Genomic DNA, 23,022 nt, shown 5'->3' with positions numbered 1-23,022 from the left:
CTGAATAATAGATTGCATCGAATACAGAAGTGATCTAGGTCTGGATGTAGCTTGTAGCGTAATGGAGATCTAGTACACTCCTGTTGTGTTTCAGGATACCTCAATACCCCATGAGCCACAATAGCTAAAGCTTTTCCAATCTCCTTAACACATAATTGAATCAAGTCATTGTTCATTGTGGCCAGTCATCATCATTGACTGGCCACAATGAGCTTTGAATCCAAGTAAGGAAACAGATTCTATAGTCAATACATTGGAGAGTTCACACACCCCTAGAACGCATTGTTACTGCGTACTGTTACAGCTAGACATTGTAATCTGTCTGTTCTCATCTATTCTCATTTCCTTTTGGTCTGTTGGACATTACCAAGTTGCATGTGGTGTTGACACAACGAAATCCAACTTTTCTTTATCCCAACCTCGTTCCGTCATTTTGCAATGACGTCAGGGCAACTTCTCAAGCTTTTGTTTGCTGCTTTTGTTTACGTGTTTTTTTTTTTTACGCGTCTTTCTCTTCTTCCTCCCCTCATGGCTGTCCGTTTCTTCCAATTGTGTTTACTTTTTGCACGTCATTGATGTGGCCAAAAACGTGTATGGGTCTGGTTCTCTGCCTGTGTGTGTGTGTGCGCGTGCGTGTCTGTAGACATATGAACGGGACTGTAGTGCGCGACGATAGAGGAAGGATGGAAATAAGAGGAGAAGAACCCTCAGCAATTCGGATCGAACAGAAGAAAGAGATGGTAAGCCGTCGGGGAACGGGCGACGGACAGGGAAAGAAAGACACGACGGAGATGCTCGAGTCGGTAGAGTGAGCAAGGAAGGGATGGGGATTGAGAGAAACCGTGGAACGGAGAGGGATGGCGGAAAGGCTCACCATCCGGCTGGTGTTTGACATCGTTAATGGGCGAGAGCCCACAAGCGAGCCTGTTTGTGCAGCCTTAACGCCACTCAAGTAAACACCCTCATAACGCAGTCGGACAGGGAGGGGCGGAGGGGAAGGCATTCCCCACAGACAGGAACTCAGAACTGTTTGTTTAGACAGACCACTACTGTCTTGGCCAGACTCTTCATGTTTGTGTTGTCCATGAATTTATGTGGTTCTTAGTTCTCCGGTCTATTTATTTTTTCCAAAAAAGAAAAGCTATGTATATCTTTTTTTTTTTTTTTTTTTTGGGGGGGGGAGTGTGTTAAGAAGGAAGAGCCAGTCTTTTGAGAGGTGGGCTTCTACCCCAATACACCATCCAGGCCATCAATTTGTTTGGCACAAACGTGCATCCAACTGCTGTCTCCAGCTTGCGCGCTTCATGGTAAATCAGCAGCAGTGCCCGTCAACCTCAGTCTCAGCAAGCCCCTTCCAACGACAACCATTCCTGCTATCTGGAAGACCATGAAATGAACCACTTTATCATATCCCCGGCGCTGAACTGGCTGAAGCTGTCATCATATATCCACAGCTCTGATGAATATTCCGGCAGAAATGAGCTGCTGGATACACTGAGGCGCATTCTCCAGAAGCTGACACTGTACGCCGTACTCACCCCCGACTCTACCGTACGTTTGAATGATGAGCCGTGAAAATGCGACGTTCACATTCCCAAGGCGTCAGGAAGAGTGCCTCGGCATGGCGTGGATTCGCCGGGCATTATTACTGCATGCTTCATGAATATTCCGGGGCTTTCCCAGGGCTTCTAATTACAGGTTCCTCCACACTTGAGGAGACGTGGAGACACAGCTGAAACAGCATAGGATGCAGCACTGAAAGGGAACGGTCGAGACAGAACATTGTTGTGCAAATCTGCCGGAATCTACCATCCTCGCTGTGTCCTTTTCTGGTGTAGAGAACTTGAGAATGGAAGTGTTGAAAGAAGTTAATTCGGTACTTATTTTGTTTTCACTTCTCTTTTTGTTTGTCATGAATTCTTATTTGGGGTTATAGTTTGGAGTTAACCTGGAATTACATTGAAAGGGTCCAAGCAGATGTAGTGAGGTTTGATAATGTACAGTGAAAAGAGATCCGAAAGTATTATGCTAAAGTAAAATATCTATGCACTCAAAGATTATCTTCGGGTACTGTAAGCTTATTTGATCTCAACCATATGAGGCTCATTCCTTTGTGTGGTCGGTCACAAGTGCAAAGGAAAGGGGCGTCATTTTGATGGACTGTGACAAGTGTCAGGAAAGGTGAGCGAAGGGGCTTTCGGAAAAAACTGGCAACCTGAGCTGTCGGGTTGGGTCGTGAAAAGCGACTTTTTCTCTCTGTTTTCAGATGAAAGATGGACAGGAGAGTGGAGGCTGTAGGCGCTGTGTTTCGGCTGCCCCTGTCTAGTGCTGGTCACACTTGGCAGACTGTACTTCTCTCACCCAATCCCTCAGACTCCCAGAGGAGAATGCCTGACAGTTTCTCCACCAAGCCCTGTCGTCGAGACTCCTAGCAACAGGTGTGGCGTTCTCTCTCTGTGGGCGTTTGTTTAAAGTCCCCCAAGAAACTTCAGCCTGTGCCCTTTTTTCAGCAGTAAGGACAAAAATTTGTTTTGAAGTCAGGGTTTGGTGTTGTGGGAGAGTGATGTGTGAAATGATTGTTGACAGTGAACTACATCCCCCACAAGGCTGTACCAGGATGCACAGTGTGGTGGAACCAATCAGCTGTCAGACGATGACTGGACACAGGATGTGTATGAGACAGCAAAAAAGTCATTTGACTTTGGCTAAAAACAATATAGAGTAACATGTCCAACAAATGCACTTATAATGTATACTGTACCATATCTATTCTTTTTTTTGGCCAATTCCACAAGTCATAAACACTGACTTTGAAGTCCAAGGGGTCTCCTTGTTATCATTCCTGCATGTGAATAGGAGTGTCCTGTCTGCTCTGACTGATCTCTATGACCAGAAACAGAAGATGGAGCCGTAAAGATGAAAAGGCCAGGGTTCTCCACATGTTTGTCCCTCCATCTGAAAGCCCTTTGTGTCTCCGATAGGCTCTAAAATCCTTTATGGATTTGGACTGGCTAAGTGCTAGCACTGTGTGGAGGCCCTGCACGGATGTGGAAAGCCTGGGTTGGATTTCAGATGATGTTGTGTGAACCAGCCGGGATGGCAATGCTTGCATTCCTTCTTGGTTCGATAATTACACAAAAAAAACACAGACAATGTTATTGCAGAGCAGGTCCTATGCTTGAATTTTATCTAGACGAAAAGATAAATAGTGCAAACAGTTTTTCGATAAATCCAAATAAAGTTACCCTAGCGTTCAACCACTAACATGATGTCTCTGAAGAAGTTGCAATTTGATGAACAATCAAATTCATGGTCAATGTACTTCAGTCAAATAACAAGGACTCTTTTCTTTGAAACGTATTTCCATTCACGGTGTCCTTGATGTGGTTGAAGGTGTGTGCGTGTCTTTGTGTGCACGCGTGAGGGCCACACAAACTGCAAACTTGTAAACGCCTGCGCTGCCTTCAAAAGCCTTGCTATTCACAGGCATGCATGATTAGCAAAGGGCAACCGACAGTGGCAGACAGATTGAGGACTGGAGGGACAAATGTCTCTCAGGCCCCCTGCTCAGACCTTGAATACTTTGAATACATTCCAACTCTTTTCAAACACTCTTAATTTGTAAGATGTTGATGGGCTGTTTATTAAAGGCCGTCGTCATCGTCTGTTTACTTGGTATCCTTTTAGTTACTTCCCCACTGCTCGGGAGAGCGAATAACCTGTTGTTCGCCATCACCCACCTTCCTTGCTTTTGTCCCCTTAATGCGTCTTTTGCAAACCAATCAGCTTCTCTCTCGGATTCAATTACCAAAGTGGATGACTGTCGCCATATTGTGTACATTGCAATGACACAACAGTTGTTCTCATAGTTGGCAGGGTGCTTTTCCAACCTGGTTTCAAAGCGTTTCATTTGTCCCCAGACCACGTGCTAGATGAACAGATTCATGGTCGGCTTAATCATATCAATCACTGACAAACACTATGCAGCTGTTGCCTTTGCTAGTGTTTTAAAATCAATGAGGCGAAGCACATTTCCAATGGATTTCTCCTCAAGGACAAATCCTGCTGCATGCTCCATGTCTGCCCTCCTGTTGGCACACTTGGACTGAGTGTGTCTGAGTGTGTGTGTTTGTCTGAGGGGGACAGACAGACCGACTATGCATGGGTAAATTGAGAGAGAGACAAAGTGAGAGAATGAGACTGCGAAAGAGAAAAAGGGAGGGAGAGGGAGGGAGGTGCTGGAGGAAGTTAATGTCGGTCAGAATCTGGAATGCATCACTGCTCACCACCGCCATTGACGATGTGGCAGTGCAAGCCGCCAGACCTGCTCCATGATTCCGGAAGACTGAAAAAACAAGGCCTTGGCTGGGGCTTAACAGACGACAAAAAGGACACTCACAACTTGATAATCGGTCCTTCTTGCCATGCTGCGATATGCACAGTTTACCTCCATGATTTGTTTAATCCAGTTATACATGCGTTTAGAATGTTATTCTTTGGTGTATTGATCTCTCAATATCCTATGCTATGCATTTCATTAATGTGACTGATTCACATGATTATATCATTGATTGGATTGTTTCTTTTAGTGTATTGCATGTTCAGGTCACACATGCACAGTGACTTCAAAACTCTACACACATTCTCTCACAGTTAAACTGCCATCTTGACCAGATAAAACCACTCTTAACCTATCTTCCATTACACAGTCTTGGTTGCCATTTAGGCCTCCCGCCAAACAGTTTCCCAATAGCTTGAGACATAAACATGCAGTTCCTACATTGATATGCGGTTTGGATCAAGTTAAATAATGCACAAGCGTTACTATAACAGTCACTGAACCTGAGAGGAGGTGGGTTTACCAGACCGAACAAGGAGGAAATAGTTTAAATACTTTGAAACATTGCTAAGAACACAGAACATTAGAACACATCTGTTTGAACACACTTGCTATCCATAGTCCTTAACAATTAGGTCATTGCATTCGATGCGTCGTCTTGAACTCTAGCATCTAGCGTATGTAAATGCATATGTGATTAGTACATTTGTTCATAACATCTGCATATCTGAATAAATTTAGCCGAGTTCACGCGGTGAACATCTGTTAGTCATTGAAAATGTAGATTGAAGAAGAAAGATCAACAGAACTGGATAACTAAAATAAATATGCATCCCTAAAACTTTTGCTTTCAAATGTATTAATAATGTCACTGTCCTCCGTTTCTCACAAATTTCTGAATAAAGCTTCCTATCGCTTTGCAACTTTGCAAAAATATTTATGTTCTATCTGTTATGTTGTCAAATATGGAACTGACATCATTGTTCCACTTAGCAAAAAGGTAGGCCTACTTTCACACTATTTTACCAATAGAACTGATCAAAAGCGCAAACCCTTTGTCCAACAAAGTCTCTTCACAATGAAACCTGTTGTAAACACATTCCCAGCATACAAGAACTCATCCAAATATAATAAACGCATTATCTGCAATATCAACCCTCTGTCACTCACTCATCAACAAAGTCCAATACACGGCAGCGCAAAGGGGCTTTTAGCATTAGCGCAAAGCTAACCTCCCTCCCATACACGTCCACTCTCTCCTCAGCCTTGAAATAATACTGCGAAGTGGTGTTGACTGAGGACTACACTTTAGTAGCACAAATTTTACATGTCACATCAGCGGCGCGATGATTAGAAGATGTAAACAGCTTGGAGCGGTTTGCTGATACGGCCGGCTCATACGGAGGTCTTGTCTCCAAGATGTGCTGAAACCTACACCCGCGTACTCCCTGAGGATGGGGCGAAAATCAACTGTAAAAATCATCTGCGTTGAAGGAAATAAAAGTGACCATCCATCTTTATTAAAGCCCAGGTTTTAATTTATGAGCTATCCTTCCTACGAGGGGTTTAACGTGGTGTGGACAATAAACAGCTGTTGGGGAGTAACAGAGAAGAAAAGGGCAACATATATCACCCGACTTCGACGTCAAACACCCAGAAGTGCACAAATGCTAATACACAGCGAGAGAAACGTAGACACACACACACACACACACACAAGCACACACACACACACCCTCTCACACACACAGACCCAAACAGACACATGCACAGTGTTTGATCCTATGATAAAGAGAGGGAAAAGATCCCGAAATCCGATGTCATTAAATCTGCGGAGGTTTATTTGTGTAAAACGCAGGGGCTCCGGGGGAGAGCGTAGGAGTGTAGGGGTGGTCCACAACCCCATTTGTTCCTGTTTCGGCTGTGGCCCAAGCTCAGGAATCCACTCTCTCGGCCCAGCAAGATGAAGGGAGGGCCGGAGGGAGGGAGAGAACGGTTGGTTATGAGTGTGTTTAGATTTTGGTGGTAAGTTTTTGTGAGAAAGAGCAAGTTTGGAAGGTAAAGTTGACAATAAAAGTCAGTTTTGGTCAGCTTTGGGCGTTCGCATGTGTGTGTGTGTGTGTGTGTGTATGGGGGTGGTGAGGGCGGCGGGGATTGTCGGGGTACGGGAGCAGCGGCAGGGGCCTGTCCCTCAGGGCTTACTGGGAGGGTACATTTGGAAGCAGCTGTTTTCTTTTTTTCCGGGGACTAAATGGAGACGTTGTCCTGCTTCTCTGTGTGCCTCAGATTCTCTAGACCACCCCCTCACACAGACAGAAAGACACACACATACACACACACCCAGGCTCCTCCTTCCTCCAGCTCCAGGGGGGGGGGGGGGGGGGGCAAGGGTGGCAGCCCCCCCCCCCCCACACACACACACCCTTCACCCCACATACCTCCAAACCCGCCAAACCCCGGACCCCCACCCCTCCTTCCTGCCCGACGCGGCGCTAGACAGGATCTCATCTCACAACTGGCTCGGGGTCCCCTCTACAGTGTCAAAGTGGGTCTTAATACGAAAGCCCCTGGGCCGGTTGCTAACGATTCAGCTATGCTTACCACTCAATTATCTTCCTGTCCGTTTTTCCGCCACTAAAGCCCCCTTCTGTAAAGATTTAAGAGCGCCTCAGTGTGGGTCGACGGGGCTCGATTTCCCAGTGCCCATCTCCTTCAAGGACTCACACACAGACGGCCACTTTGTATTGAGAGCGTTAAACCCCTTTGACAAGACTGAGGGATTTGAGTTTGTGAGTAGATATTGTGACAGGCCCGAAACTGCAAGCTTTATCCAAGAAGAGAAGGATGTTAAGTTAACGTGTCGAGATTTGTTCTCACAGTGCTTGACCGGTAGGTCCCTCTGGTAGCTATTACCCAGACAGGGATAACCTCTTTCTCTTTCAGTGGTCAGTGGAAAACAAATAATGCACTTACCCTCGGGGCAAAACTGCAGAATTGGGGTTGGTGGAGAAGGACCCTGTGAGACCTGAGGCTTGGAAACGTTTTACGAATATTCTAGCCACAGGAAAGACACACACACATGTGCTCACACAGACAGGCGCGCGCTCACACAGACGGACACACAATGAAACACTTTATCTCTCACGTAGATATGTACATAACACAAACACACGCTTTTTACTCAGTTTGTAAAGTACATGGGCGCATGAACGTACGCTCACGGACACAGACACCCGACTCACTCACAAATATACACTCTCTCTCTGTCCCTTACACACAAACCACATTTGTTCCCCACCCAAAAGGACGGTGCGAGGACCAGGGAGCTTGAGAGAGTTCAAAGGTCAACCTGTGAGAGGCATGGATGACTCTCAGATGGATTAGCACTAGGTAATCCAGACTCTCCCATACAATCACAACAGCCCTGAAGGAGGCCATTTTAACGAGACTCCAGTGCTCGGGCTGTTTTGGTAATTAGAAGTATCCTTTGTCCCATCTGGGAAGTGCTCAGTGTGTGGAAATTCACACACTTTGTCAGGTTACAAGACCCATTTGCAAATAATCCCTCTGTCTATCCGGTCACTTATGAAAAAACAAGGGATATTTTGAATGACTGGAAAATGACATACTCACTGGAAATATGTTATAAACTGGCAGTCACACTTTCAATCTGGACTGGATAGCGTTATCAGCGAGAGTTGGGAGGTCATTTTATCTTTGACTAACAAATGGTGAATCTCTATACAGAGGTGACTCAGAAATCATTCGTTACAGTTTGCCCAACTGAAGTCGGAAAGCCCGCCACCGCTTAAAACTAAATTAAACGTAATTCATCACACAGAGTATCTCCCAGTGTTCCAGGAAAAATACAGGATAAGGGAGTCGTCTTATCGAAAAGCAAACATTTTGTTCATTTGTACCTTTCAAACAGGCAAACTCAATTCAAAGGTTTCTGTGAGGAGTTTCCGCAGTTGTGGATAAAACTGACATAATGTGGTCCGTGGTAATGGATAACATCGATATCTTATTAGAGCGAGGAATTCATCGTTTTGGTCCTTTCAATATTGGAGGACGTTATGAACCTTAAATGGGGTCTAACTCCTTGTTCATACCGGGAGAGTAGGATGTCAGGGGTCTCCCAGTCTCTCTATCAGGTACTGTGTAATATTACATCTCTTCAAGAAGCCATATCTCACAGTCCTCCAGCTCCCCCTTTCTCCTGACAAGTCCAACGAACTCACTCAGTCTTGCTCTCTCTCTCTCTCTCTCTCTCTTTCTGTCTCTCTTTCTCTCTGTGTCTCTCTGTCTTTCATTCCTTTGATCGCCCACTCCTCTTTCCTAATCATCTCGTCTCGTCCCCCACACTCTCCTCCAAATTCACGCACAATTTGACACAAACTGTAGTCCTAACTCATAACACATCTACTTCGCTCAATCACTCTCTTTCCCTTTACTCCGTTCAAACCACCATATCATTCTCTCTTTGCCCTCGGTCTCCCTCCCTCTCTCTTTCTTTCCCTTCAGCCCCACATGTGGACCTGATTAATAGAGCTAATACTGCTCACACTGCTGAGGAAAGGAGGCTTGTTTGTTTCAAGACTGCAATTCCCTCGTGCCTATTCAATTTTCGAGTTGCGCATTTAGAAAATAGGACCCATTGTATTCCTCTGTACCGCCCCCCTTTCTACCATCTGCATATTACAGTAAGGTGTGTGTTTGTGTGTGTTACTGTGTGTCTGCGTGCGTGTGTCTGTGCCTGTGTGTGTGTCAGTTAGGGGCTGGGTGCAGATCTATATTGTGATTCATGAGATACAGATATTGCATTGCCAACAATGTGTTAAGTTGTATCCTCACTAGTCTAGAACTGCTTTGGGGTCTACTCAAAGATGTGAATCATAGAGAAGCAAGTGGTCAGCTAGTTTGCAATAGTAGGCTGCATATTCTGTATTTTGTTGTTATTCCTGTTTTAAAATTTTATTTTACAAATAGTCCTAAAATATTTTTCTAAATTTTAGCTGAAATTAAACACCTTCCCTTTTCCCTTTGTCATATAATTTTATAACAATATGTATGTAATATTACATTCTTTTAACAGGGTTTCTTTCTCATTCAGATGTTTTTATTTAATTTGTATGAACTGAATGATAACCTGAATGTCACCTGTTTCTCAAGCATACACTCTTGCCCTTACATTACATGTAGGGCTATTTATATTTTTAATAATCAGTGATTCATTATTTGAATATAGAACAAACATACCAATCTGCCTGATATTGAAACTGTAATATTAAGCTGTAAATGTGTGCTTTTTAACTTTTTATAACAAGATGCTTTGAACGGATGGTTTCTGAATTGGATTGTGTAGCTTAAAATGTGTTTATTACAGTTCAAGACATTAATCAAAATACCATCAAACTAATTAGGTGTAGTTAGTATACTGAGCGTTAACTAATTAAAATATGTAAACTGAGAGCAGCAGAATAAAATACCAAATTTTAAGTTAGACAGTGTGTTCAATAGGACAAACAAAGAGCAGACTAGATGTGAATCCACACTGGAGATCCTGAAGGAAGTTTAAGGATTAAGGTTAGGGTTGATACCCGTAGGGTAGTGACATTTGAAATGCATGGCAAGATTCAATTAATTTAAAAGTCAGTCTTTTGTCCGCCTTTCTTTAATTAAACGGCACATTCTTAAATAAAGCACTTAAAATAACAATTTGTTATCGTAATATTTTCCACTTAGACTGCCATGTGGAGAATTTGAAGAGTTTATCTCCAAGACCCAGAGTCTCATGTCCAGGCAGTTTCAGATAGATTCAACTAATCTTTTCAGTCGTTGCAAAAGGAATGTAATAAAAGAAAATAAAGAACAGTGAAAGCCTGAAAAAAATTAGTGAGTGCTATTGGCAAGACAAGATACACGAGAGAGTACATTTTGCAGACATCATATGAGCTAACTCTTCACCATGATACGCTTATTAAGCACCAAGCTCAGGGACTTTGTTTTTTGCTAAACCCTATGGAATTTCTAAGGAAGGAAGATCTACGGCATTGAGCTTGTGTCATGGCCACAGTTGTTTGCAATCATATTTTCTCATACCGCAAAAGAAAACTGCAAGATGTTCCAAATGTCATCACCTTGCCAAGTAGAATCCTTCCCACACCCCAGCAACTGATTTGTCTCCATTGTGCTATTAATGAGCTCTGCAACCATTGCTCACTTAGTCTTTGACAAATTAAACAATTTCAATCGAACATTCAGCCCATTGAGGAAGAGTTACAGGATGGGTTGACATTTACAACTATGCAAAGCTGCTCCTAAGCACTGTCACCAATGCCTCTCTCCCTTTCCCTGTTGAGCTCATTTCTGTCTGTACAACCTTTTTTCACATCTCCCCCCAACAAGTCTTACAAACTCGGCAAAAAAAAAAGTTATTTTTAAAATGTAAACATTTCACCCGCTCTTTGAAAGACATTCTTCTCTTTCCTGAGAGGAGCGTTTAAGTCCAGACAGGGAACCTTTTTCAACGCTTAGCGGGATGTGGTTAGCTGTCTAGGGGCTCAGGTAAGCCATTTATTCCCATTACCGCTGATGGTGGAATAACACTTTATTCTTCTTTTTTACCTGTCAAGGCTTCCAGATGTATGGGCTAGTATTGCTCGGCGAAGGGAGGGAAGCTCACCTTGCATCTGAGAAGCTGCAATTCTCATGGAGAGGCATCACCGCAGCTGCCCAGAATCTCAAGACTAGCTGCTAATTGGTTGAGTTCACTTAAAGAATTTACTGGACCACATTCTGGTTTGCTCACTTCATTTAGTGGATACTGATGACTACCATCCTGGAGTGTAACTCTAAAACTGCCCTATATGTTGAATAGGGAGTGAGGCCACTCGCAGACACTGTAGGAAACATGCCTGAAGAGGTCCTCAGTGGACAAACGTCCTTTAAGTTTGTAGCTAAGGCATTAGACCAACAAATGTACTTTTAGGTTTCGAGTTTGTATATTCAAATGAGAGAAACACAAGGTATACATGTTACCTCTCCTTGAGGATCATTCACATACAGTTCGAAACCCCAAATTAAATCTTTGCCACACTAAGATTTATTGAAAAAAACGGTTAAAGAAAAAAAACTGTAAAGACAACCTCATTCGTTGGCAACACAGAATGTGGTCATTGTTTTTCTCTCAGTCTGAATTATTATTGATGTGAATTCAACCTTTAAAGACCACATGTAATCTACTTCCTCAGAGGTTTTGATGAATTTTTTGTTTATCCGAATGTTTACCCCTGCTTAGTCGTTTCAACAAGATCTCGCACATGGACATTTTCACGTAGGTGGTTGGGATTTTTTCTGGTTTGGCTCTTGCTCTCAACATGTGTCTCGCACATTTCACTTCTAGCTGCGCATTCTATTGCATCCTGCACACCAGAACTGTCCCGTTAGCAATTAGCTCATCTGCACAAGGGAACTAACAGAGCTGGCAAGACTTTAGAGCACTGCTCAAGCACACCCCCTCAAACATATCACGTCCCGATGAGGAGCAAAAAAAAAGAGAAATAATCACCAAAAGATGTCGGAAGACACTGCAAAGAACCAACATGCTGTGGTCTATTGTCTGGCACAATCTGCAGTATCATAATAGAGGGAGAAAGGGAGTGGGGGGGGGTGGGGTAGGGGGGGGTGGGGGAAGAAAGGATGAGCAGACATATTCAATTCCCCAACATTGGGGATGTTACCACAGAATCCTTAGCTCACAGTGTGTGGCTATCTGGGGCCTGGACATTTTGAAAGATAGCAGAGCTTGAGGGGAGACCAAGGGGGGAATGGCATTGATTACACCACAGCATCAGATATACCCGACCTCTAATCTGATGGTCTATCTGCAGTCGTACATCTTCATCTATCATCCTCCCTCCAGACCGTCAACGCGGGGGTCTTGGGGAGGGGTCCGTCAACAGGGGCAGAAGGAGGGATGACCCCCCCTACACACACACACACACACACCAGCCCGTCAATGCGTGGGCGTCTCACAAGCAGTCGACACAACGCTGACGCGTTCATCAATCTGTCTGTCACTGTCCAACCGACTTAACGGTTGTGACTTTCTGTTGTTTGCCCGAATGTTATGGAAATCTGTGTGAAAGAAACCTTGGCGTTGCCGGGTGACACGCAATACCGTTATTTATTCTCTGTAGGGAGAGATAAGAGCCAAGCATGAGAGCCAAGCATGGCTGGATTATTTTCAAGTGTAGTGTTGTAAACATCTGTTTCCCCACTGACTATTATTACACTCGCTGTATTTTTTCCCTCTCATTATTACTCATAGTGCTTTTGTACTGGGAAATGTGGGATTGGTCTCCAGTCTGTTTTATGCATAATTATCTCACTTACTAATTACCTTAATCTTTCCTCCTAAATCCAATTATGGCGTATTGTGGATCGCCATGTTCAGAGGGAGAATTGCAATGTATGCACAAGAGAAAACAACTATGTTGTGTTAGTGGTTCCAGGACTTGGCAGCGCCATCGCTTCCTAACCATTGAAAAGAAACGTACGCAACTGTCTCTGATGTTCACGACCACAACAAGAAGGCCCAGCGTGAGTTTTTAGACATCTGTAACGCGAAGAAATTGAAGAAATTGCCCTGCGTCATCCGAGTACACTTTATAAGTGCTGCGAAAAAGGTGCATGATGGAAACCAGGACGTTATCCTCCCAAGAAGAAATCAGAACCAGAGGGGGGGGGGGGGGGGGGAGGTTGCAAACAGGAACTTTCTTTCCATGGCAGATGGCTGTATTCCTCACCACCACCACCACCACAACGAGGTTTACTCATTATGGCGAGGGCTTGGCAGCGTTGCAGGAGTAGGCTCTCCGAGCTGTTATCACAAACTTAAGATGAGAGACACCGTCTGCTTCGGAGACAGCGGCCCGTCAAACTCTGAGGCAATTACGCAGAGAGCAGAGAGGTCAGCAAGTCAGGGAGGCGGGAGCGAGACTGGCGGACGGGGCTTATCAGGAGGCCAGGGAACCCAGAGCAGCTGAGGAAACTAGTAAGTCCCTCCTGCAGAAGTCAAGAGAGTTCAGTTTTGAGGAGGAGGTCAAAGGTCAGGTATTGGATTTTTATTTCACAGATCTCTTTTATCGCGAGTCTCCTAACATTCCTGTAGTGGAGAAAGAAGGCAGGAGAGTGGGTCGGATTGAAACAAGAAATACAGGTGTTTTTATCACGCTGTATTTGGGCAAGGCCACCAACTGTACTGCGTGGGGGAGAATCCTATTTGAAAAAGAGAGGATCGGTTGAAGAACTTCCTTTGCAAAACTAGACTGACGTGAACATTCTTTAGCCAACCGAATGCCACGTTATTTCATCATTTGGACTCATTCTAAAATCCGAGATGGATAAGAAATGGAACAAAAACACATGGAGGGACGAAATATCAGGTTTCAGCCTGCTGACATATGTCTTCACTAGCTTCAATAATACATGAGTAATGGTTCACATCATAGGCAGCACCCCTACAATGGTAGTACCATACCAAACATCTTTTTTTATGAATGTCAAAGCTCAACTCTGCTTTTGCACTTATGCTCATGCATATAGACCTCATAAGGTGAATACTCCACATTAAAAACAACACTCGGATCTACGTCCTTAGCTCAATGCTTTATACTTCTGGCCAATGGATGCTTTGATCGAACTCTGCGGCCTGACCAAACGTCGATCAACACCTGTTCCGTGATCTCAAAATCTGGAGGCTATCGGTAAACTGGTCTGCATCCCTACCCCATGTTTTTTTTTCTTCCCTGTACGTTGTGAGGGTCTACAAGACCAAGTTCAGGAGTTTAACAAGCCCAGTCAACAGAATGCCCTGGATAATAAACCACCAGCTGGTCACCTTACGACAGTCTCCTGAAAGCAAGGACTCCAATCTGCTCCTGGTTTCATGGGAGCAGTATACGCCACAGTGGAGGTGCAACCAGTGAAACACTCCAAACCTTCTGTACTGTACCACCTACTACCAGAGTAGTACGGCACATATATAATTGTTTCTCCGTGTGTTTGAGACGCACTAAGGATCAACTCCCTCTACCTTGGTCTTCCATCTATTGTTTTTATCACTTTGTGTCCATCTTTACAACCCGGAATTCTTTTGCTTCTTTCTGTGGAAAATGATTTGAAACACCCTCTTCCCATAAAAGAGCTCTCTGTTGAACCAAATCACTTTTTTAAGGTCCTTTGAAGATGTGAAACTTCCCATCTGACACGAATTCCCGTCTGTTCTCTCCCCAAAACATTCTTTTAACAACACCCACTTAATTTGTTGTCGATTTTTGAAAACCTAAATACATTACAGTAAATTCCTCCAAGTTGAAGGCTGACCCAAATATAGACTGCTATATTCATTTACCCCAATGTTTAGGAAAGGTCTGTGCAGAAGTCTGTTTATTTGGATTTGAGCAGAACAATCTCCGTCTCCATTCCATTCTCCCGCCAGATTAATTGAGGTAATTGTCTTGGTGTTTGCAACACGAGTAAAAATTCAACTCCAGAGCAGTCTGATACCAGCCAACCTGGCAGCCATCAGCGATTGGCATCTGCTGGAGCGCCACACAGCAGTCGCTGTGACGAGACAACCAGACCGGCATTCTGTGTAATTGTAGAAAGTGCAGCTGGTTTTGAATGTCTAAATAAGTGGGCTGCTGCTGTGGTGGAGACGACTTACTTACGTTTTTTTTCTTCTTACCTTTGTTCTACTATTGTGTACAACCAGGATTTTGGTCGAGTGGTTTTCCTAGTCTACATACTGACATGTTTTACATTCATAGTTTGCAGTTCATCTGTGGGCTGATGTCTTTTGACGGTGTTGAGGAGATATGTCATCTATGTAGCGAGTCAGCACTTCCTTTTAAACAATTACACTTCTGGAGTGCCCATTAGAGTGGCCATCTATCAGCAAAGCGGGGGGCCTACAGGACCCCTTGATGACATACGGGGGACACCCAAGGGATCCCCTCTCTGCCTTTGACTTATGACCTCATTCCTCTGGGTCCTGTCATTGGCCCAGCCCAGCCCTGACCCCAACTGCCTGCGTTTGCATAAATTCAAGGGAAGAGGAAATCACCTTTTAATATTGTCAAGGCTTTTCTCAGTTTTATGTAGCACTTTGCGGAAAGGATCCACACCTCCCTCTCACACTATATTAGTGGAGTGGGTTTGATGTTTGAATGCTTAACTTAACCATAGGAACACATGATAACTGGAAATTATGTAGGCTAGCAGTAATAAATGCTAGCACATGAAAATCTTGACTTTGGTAGCATTGATACAAGGTTGTTCTAAGATCCTATTTATAGGAGAGTATACCCAGTGTTTTTGTAGTCATTGCACATTAGGGTTATGTAATTTATCATTTGAGTAAACATACAAATAAAATGTGCATAAAAAATGCAGTTCAGAAGAAAGTAAATGTATGAGAAAGAATGCACCAAAAAAGGGCAGTTCTGGTGAAAGTAACAGAAAGAAAAGCCTTCAAACCTCTGGGTAATCGAGTCGCCACTCTACACTTCCACAGCTTACTCAACCATCTGGTTGGTATTGACTGCAGTCTGAATGAGGCCACGAACCCGTTTACCACCATCCCTCCCTGAACCACTGCTGCATTGTCTCTTACTGTTAATCTGGAATAGTGATTTAAAGGGTGGCTGGATGGAGGACTACAGCACATAAATGGAGTCAGGGAAAACAAAAATCCGTCAAATAATCAGTTAAGGAGTCACATCACTTAACTGGAGTAATTGACCAAGTGCCTCTGGGGAACAATGCAAAATGCTGCACAAAATTTGAATGCTATTGCGGTTGTTTTTTTTTTTAACCTAATGCCACATTTTGCTTAAGGCTTAGCTGTTGGGTCTAGCGATGGCATCACATCTTCCCTCTTTAACTCTTTTCTCCCCTTTCAACAAAGAATCTTAATTAGGCTTCAAGACTATACAGACCATTTTTAGCTCCGTTAAGCAGTTGGCACAGTGCATTTCGAGAGCCATCATTGCCTGCAAGAAGGCATTGAAGCCTTTTTGATTGATCCATCTCCATGATTACTACAACACTAACAGTGTTCAAATCGGGGGGCCACTGGGGAAACTAAAAAGCTGGTTCCTCTTCTAAGGATCCTGATCTCTGGTACGTCACCATACTGTCGACACTGCAAAAGTCGGGATCTCTTCCTTCTCCAGTTTTCGGTTAAATTCCGTGGTGTTCAATTGGACAAAACAAAGCGGTTCTCCCTATTCGGCTTCTTGAACATCCCCCAGGGGGAAGCTGGAAATATCAGCTCATATTGTGACGACCTCACTTGCAGTATCTGGCATGCTGTCTGCATAAACAACAACCCTGAAACAATACACTTCCAGGGGATGTACATCTGTGACCCGGGAGGTACCCTCTCTGGACCCAGAGTTCTGACCCTAGTACATTATCTGTAGGGCAGAGACTGGGCCCATATTTTGACACACACATACTAGCATGTTTTGGACATTGCATACCAGTGTGAATGGATGGACAAGGTTAATGAGAGTCTGTACAGGCCGATAACCCTGAATGAAACATGAACCAGCCAGGCAGAGGAAAAACACAGTGAAGACACAGGGTTATTTGGGTGCACAGTAGTTCAAGTGCTGGTAGTGTAAGTGTACAGGCTGATCTATGAGTTGTTTGTTGATTCTACGTTCAAATGGACTTGGCGACTGCTGACAACGCCAGTTCATTATCAAATGAATATCTTTCCAAACCTGTAGGCTTATTCCTCAAAGCACTGCGTGCTATGATTGTCCATACAGAAGACAGCACAGCCCTTACCGTCTCTCTGCGATTTGACTTTGACAGCAATACACATTCGTATCAAATGCAGTGCATACAATCATTCCAGGCTTACTGGACTTTTCGATTCAGACTCATAAACGTGACAAAGTACACAGTTGTCGCTCAGCTTTTCGATCGCTGTAACTGTAGATTTAAGTAAAAACAGAAAGAGACCCTTTGAAGGTCATTTGCTTAGTGTTCGATTTCAGGGAGGGTTTCGAAAAAACACTGGAATTTCACAACTGATGCATTGACATGTTATCTTGTCAGTGACCTAAGATTGACCTTTGACCTATTATAGAGAGGGCGCACTGTAAACAATAACTATTTCAAAGGTTGGAGAGGCATGTTGCTCAACTACTGATGTGACAGTAGTCTTGTGTAGATATAGATAACAATTGGTTTTGATCACGTGATTGAGTGAGTTAATCATTATTAAGACATTATTGAGACTTAACATGATGGTGATGATGGACTCCTCACAGGAGAACAATGCATAAATGTGTAATAACAGTGAAAAGGAGTCAGGTGGCTAAGCGGTTAGAGAATCGGGCTAGTAATCAGAAGGTCGCTGGTTCGATTCCCGGCCGTGCAAGTGACGTAGTGTCCTTGGGCAAGGCACTTCACCCTACTTGCCTCGAGGGGAATGTCCCTGTACTTACTGTAAGTCGCACTGGATAAGAGCGTCTGCTAAATGACAAAAAATGTAAAAATGTAAAATGAAAAAGCAGTGGGAACGTTTACACACGAGTCCATTGGGAAATAGCAAAGATATGAGAAATGAGCGGGCTGGGAAGAAATCCCTTTTTCAGCTTTCCCAAGCTTTAGTTTCCTGAAGCAGCCCATTCGACTGTATTTGTTTTGAAAAGGCCATTAATTAAAGATGTCTTCCAGAGTTGTTCCTCTTCATTTTACGTGACTACCGCAGAGTGCAAAATCCACGAGGAATTCCCATGGTGTTTGAATGTCTGCAGTCTCTTTGACTACAAAGACAAAAACGGTGCTGCCTATTAAAAGGGTCAAACAGGTTAAACATGGTCTATTTAGACTGAAATGGTAGCAAAACGAACAGCCCCCCCCCCCCCCATTGTAAAAAAAATAAAATAATATGTAGATTTTAATAGATGTGAGCTGCTTCCTGTACTTATGTTCCTACTTATTTCCAAGCTAACCATGTATCTAGTTGACAAATCACCTTTGCAGAACAGCGTGGTCTGGCCTTGCGTGTGTTACTAATAACCACAAGGGAGACGAGGCAAAGTTGTCTGTCGCAACTGTAGCATCGGCACACTTAATCTCGACACAATGGAGACAGATCTTCAACATTTTCAGAATTGTCACGGCGACATTTTATCACACGTTTGTTCTCAGTTTTCTCTCATCTCTCTCTCTCTCTCTTATCTCTCTTTCCCTCTCTCTCTCTCTGTCTTTCTCTCTCTCTTTCCCTCTCTCTCTCTCTGCCTCAGGCTCCAGAGTTTTTCCAGACCTTTTAACACGATCACTGTCCTCTGCTTCCTAGTTCTGTCTCAGACTGTTGAGGGAGGGGAAAAGATGAATTATACTGAGGAGAATTTCCTGTTGACGTCGTCTGAATTTCCCTTTGTTTTCACTTTTATGTCATTTCTCATCCATTACAGTAATGATAGCAAGCCCCTGTAACAGCCCAAAGTGACCTTCTTTAATACTTCATTTTGCGGTCACAGGCATTACTGGGTTGAGTCTTGTTTCCCTGACAGAACATTGTTCAAATTTTTTTCATACTTTAAACCAACATCATTTGTTGTTGAGCTAGCACATTTAACCATGATGGCCTTACACATTTATATCAAGATGGATTAACTGTCAAACATCTGAATAACAAGACAATCCACAGATTACGATGACAAATCCTCTGGCATTTAGAACATCACCTGGTAGATTTATAGTGTTACGTAACACATGCGTAACATTATTAGTCATAGGAAACTAGCTGCATCTGCTGTTTATGAACTGGAGGGCAAGATTCTGTACTTCCAGCACCCACTGGCCTGACAAGCCTCTTGTTACTTCTCCTTTGCGCCCTCCTTCTTTCCTTTTGTCTATTTCTCTCACTTTCTCTCTCTTTCTTTCACGTTCTCTCGCTCCTTTTCACTCTCTCCCGCCTCCGGGGAGAGAGGGGCCGAGGCCTGCAGTGGCTAAGATACGGCAGCGCTAATGAATTTGTCCCAGTCCTCAGAGGAGCGCCGTCGCTCCGCCAAGGAAGGGATGAAACGCAGGGGGGGGGGCGCTCAGAACCTCTCTCCTTCATCTTCATTTGGTCTCAAAGGGAGGGGAAGGAAAGAGGGCGAGGAACGTTTCACATCTCACCTCATCCACACCACGGCATCCATCCATCATCCGTGGCAGCTCAAATCCCCCCTTTTCTCTCCATAAAGGGAGGACAGGGATTTTTGAAATGGTGCGTCATCCGCTTATTAGGAAAATCAAATTTTTGTAAAGAGGATAATTCATTGGTGGGGAGGCTCTAAATCTATGTTTTGGTGACATAGTTCCCCTTACTTTCTTTCTTTGAAACTGCAAGCGCCCTCCCGTACACTCATTCTTTATCCTTCTGTGATCTGAATCTTTTCTGTCCTTATGAAAATGGATGCAGTTGAGTGGTGGGCCTAGTGAAAACATGTGGCGTAGGGCCTGAGTCTCAAGCCTGGGGCTAGAGTCGGGTTACAGAGCCGGGGTCAGAATGCCAAACCTGAGGGAAAGGCAACGCAAGTCGAGGCAAGGGCCTGGGGGTCTGTACAAAGTGACCAAAAAAAGGTACAGCGTTTGACTTCTTTAATTAGGTCTCCTATGTAATATCACAATCATTATTAAAAACCATCTATGCTGGCCCAGTGTAATAAAAACAGGAACGATTTAAACAGAAAATCTGCTCTGCACCCATTAGACTTGTGTTTTATGATAAAAGACATGCGATCGCCACATAGGGGGAACAAACTAGTTGGAAACCAGATGCCCAGCTAAGGTTTCTGTTCTCTTTTCACATTTTCAGCTCATAAAATAGGAAGGGAAAAAGGGTTGGGGAAAGGAGGGGTGTTGTAGTTTATAACTGCCCATGACTAGAACTCCTTTTTGTTTTGACTTCATAAAAAAACGTTACCCCTCTCATTGACTCATTATTTTTCGCTTGTTTTTCCTCAGACTTTATAAAAGTACAGCGGTGTGTTGTTTCATGCCAAAATGAAAACAAAATTGACTAATGGATATTGCAGAGCCAACAAACCCAAACCTGCACTTGTTTGAGTGGCCCAGTTCCTAACAGTAACACTTCTTGTTCTTCACAAACAATAGTCCTCTCAAAAGATACTAAGACTGTCTTTGAAATCCCTTGCAGTGTAATTATTCTGCACCCTGCAGTCTGGGATTGATGTTTTGAACCCTGCTTTCTTAAATCCAATAGGGTCGAGACACCCATAATGTGTGTTAACGAACATATCCTACAGAGGGCGTTCGGATGTGCTTGTTGTTATTAAAAAAAGACTCGCACGAGCGCATCACAGTTGTGGGTAGCAGTTATGGATTTTATGTTAGTCCAAAAGACATCCATAATTCATATGAAGCTGCCGGCTCTTCCTCAAAAACAGAAACACAGGAGGCGTTGAAAGACACGCCGGCCGGCTTCCAAAAAAAAAGCTTGAGAAGCAAACAGGAAATGAAAGGGGAGTGCGGTAGCCAATCAGCCGGCATTCCTACCAGAGGGGCACCGCAAGGTCGCGGGTTCAGAGGGCAGGGTCGTCGTGCGACGAGCACAGCTGCGTGCGATGAGGAGCACATCGGGCCGCCCCTGGATGACCCCTCGAGCCACCACTTCCCCCCGTGACTTACCCATAACACATCTGGCCCAGATTCCTCCGAGCAGGCAGGTATCTGTAGAACAGAGAGGCTCCTTCTCCGGTGTTTGTTGGTCATTGATTAACCCCATTCCACCCTCACACAGCCCTAATCATTAGCCTTTTGATTGACAACTTAAACACCCCAGCTACACACTGCTTCCCGTCCCTCGACAAACAGCAAGTTTTTGCCCGACAGCCAGCGTTGGTTTGAATACGGAATTGACATAAAGAAATGGAAGAAAAAAGGTGGTTGTGTTTCCTCATGATATGAATTCGATAGTAATTGTAGTTCCGAATTCAGGAATCGATCGTAACTGTAGTTCTCGAGGATTTGCTGGGAAGATCCTCCACATCAAACTGGTTTTGGCTCAGGGGGGAGATCAAACGCGTGATGAATCACCTTGACCTCATTTTTCATACGGGTGCCCTCCAGTCAGGCCACCTTTGACCTAAAGCTCACCCCTGTGTGTATGTGCGCGTGTGCGTGCGTGCGTTTGTGTGAAGAATTATACCTCCCACCACTGGGAGGGGTTGTCCCACCAATCCTCCGAGTCAAGCGGGACAGCGTGGCGGTATGCGCACAAGCGGATGCCTTTGCATGTTTGCGTACTTCACGCATGCTGGCGTTGGAATGTGCACGTTTGTCTCGTGTCTGCGTTATATGCGTTGGATGTGCGTGTGTGTTTGACCCTCTAACCATCTAACCTCATCACCACTCCAGCTGTGAGAAAAGCACCCACCAGTTTTACCGGCAGTCAGATCTCTCTTCTTCGTCGCGACATTACCATAATATATTTTATTTATCAAACAGGCCGCCACGCACGTTGCTCTCCCACCACCTGTTAGCGATGCACTCTCCATTGCCACCAAATGCAAATCGAGGCCTCGGCCCAACACATAATTGAACTGGGAGATGCATCTTCAAAGTACGTGCAGCAGATGTCTCTCATCTCAAGAGACCTTATCTGAGAGGAATCAATAAATAAGGCATGGCTGTGGAAATGTAGATGGATGTGGTGAGGGTGGGCAGGGGAGGGGAGGGGAGGGGAGGGGAGGGGAGGGGAGGGGAGGGGAGGGGAGGGGAGGGGAGGGGAGGGGAGGGGAGGGGAGGGGAGGGGAGAGGAGAGGAGAGGAGAGGAGAGGAGAGGAGAGGAGAGGAGAGGAGAGGAGAGGAGAGGAGAGGAGAGGAGAGGAGAGGAGAGGAGAGGAGAGGAGAGAGGTTTGAACACTATCATTCTTTTCATGTCAATCCCCTTCTTTGTGTGGCATGACTAGGACATGCATGCTTAGGCGGCGTAGTAAAGCACAACATCATTATTGAACTGCTTACTCAATTCACTCCCCCACAGACATGGTAATACTGTATTTTAGTACAACATACTTTTTAGCTATCATTTTCAAATGCTTTCTAACAGCAATTATATGTCCCTGTAGTAAATTGTATAACCCTCATTTGACCCTCTCCTTGTCACGTATGTTTTGGAGTTACTAGATTTGTGGACATTTTTAATGGCGTGTTTTGACAGCACTCTTTGATGCTCACTGGTTACAGGGATGGAAAATTAGCAATTATAGCTCTTGTTCACTTCCAAACAGGGACTGAGTCAGCTAAAACTGCAGTGGTTGAGTTCTCATTAAGAGAAAGAGACAGAGTCTTTGCAACCCTCCGTGAGAACTGGATCGATAGCACGTCTTTGCTCTTGACGGTGCCTGAGCATTAATGAGCTTCCAATGGCAATGAGAGCTAACTATCAGCCAGCCACAGATAGAAGGAACACAAAAGAACATGTCCTTGAACAGATACATTTGTGAACTGAATATGTCGTTGCAAACTGATCGATTCTCACAGTACTGTGACCATGGTAGGTGTACAGGTAGTTACATGAAAATGCCATATTTGTGTGATATTGGTATATCTATACTGTTACTGTTGTCAGAGTAGTAAAC

This window comes from Osmerus mordax, chromosome 26, assembly GCF_038355195.1.
Source record: "Osmerus mordax isolate fOsmMor3 chromosome 26, fOsmMor3.pri, whole genome shotgun sequence".
Lineage (NCBI taxonomy): Eukaryota > Metazoa > Chordata > Actinopteri > Osmeriformes > Osmeridae > Osmerus > Osmerus mordax.
The sequence above is the reverse complement of the archived record's forward strand: the minus strand, read 5'-3'. Positions refer to the sequence as shown.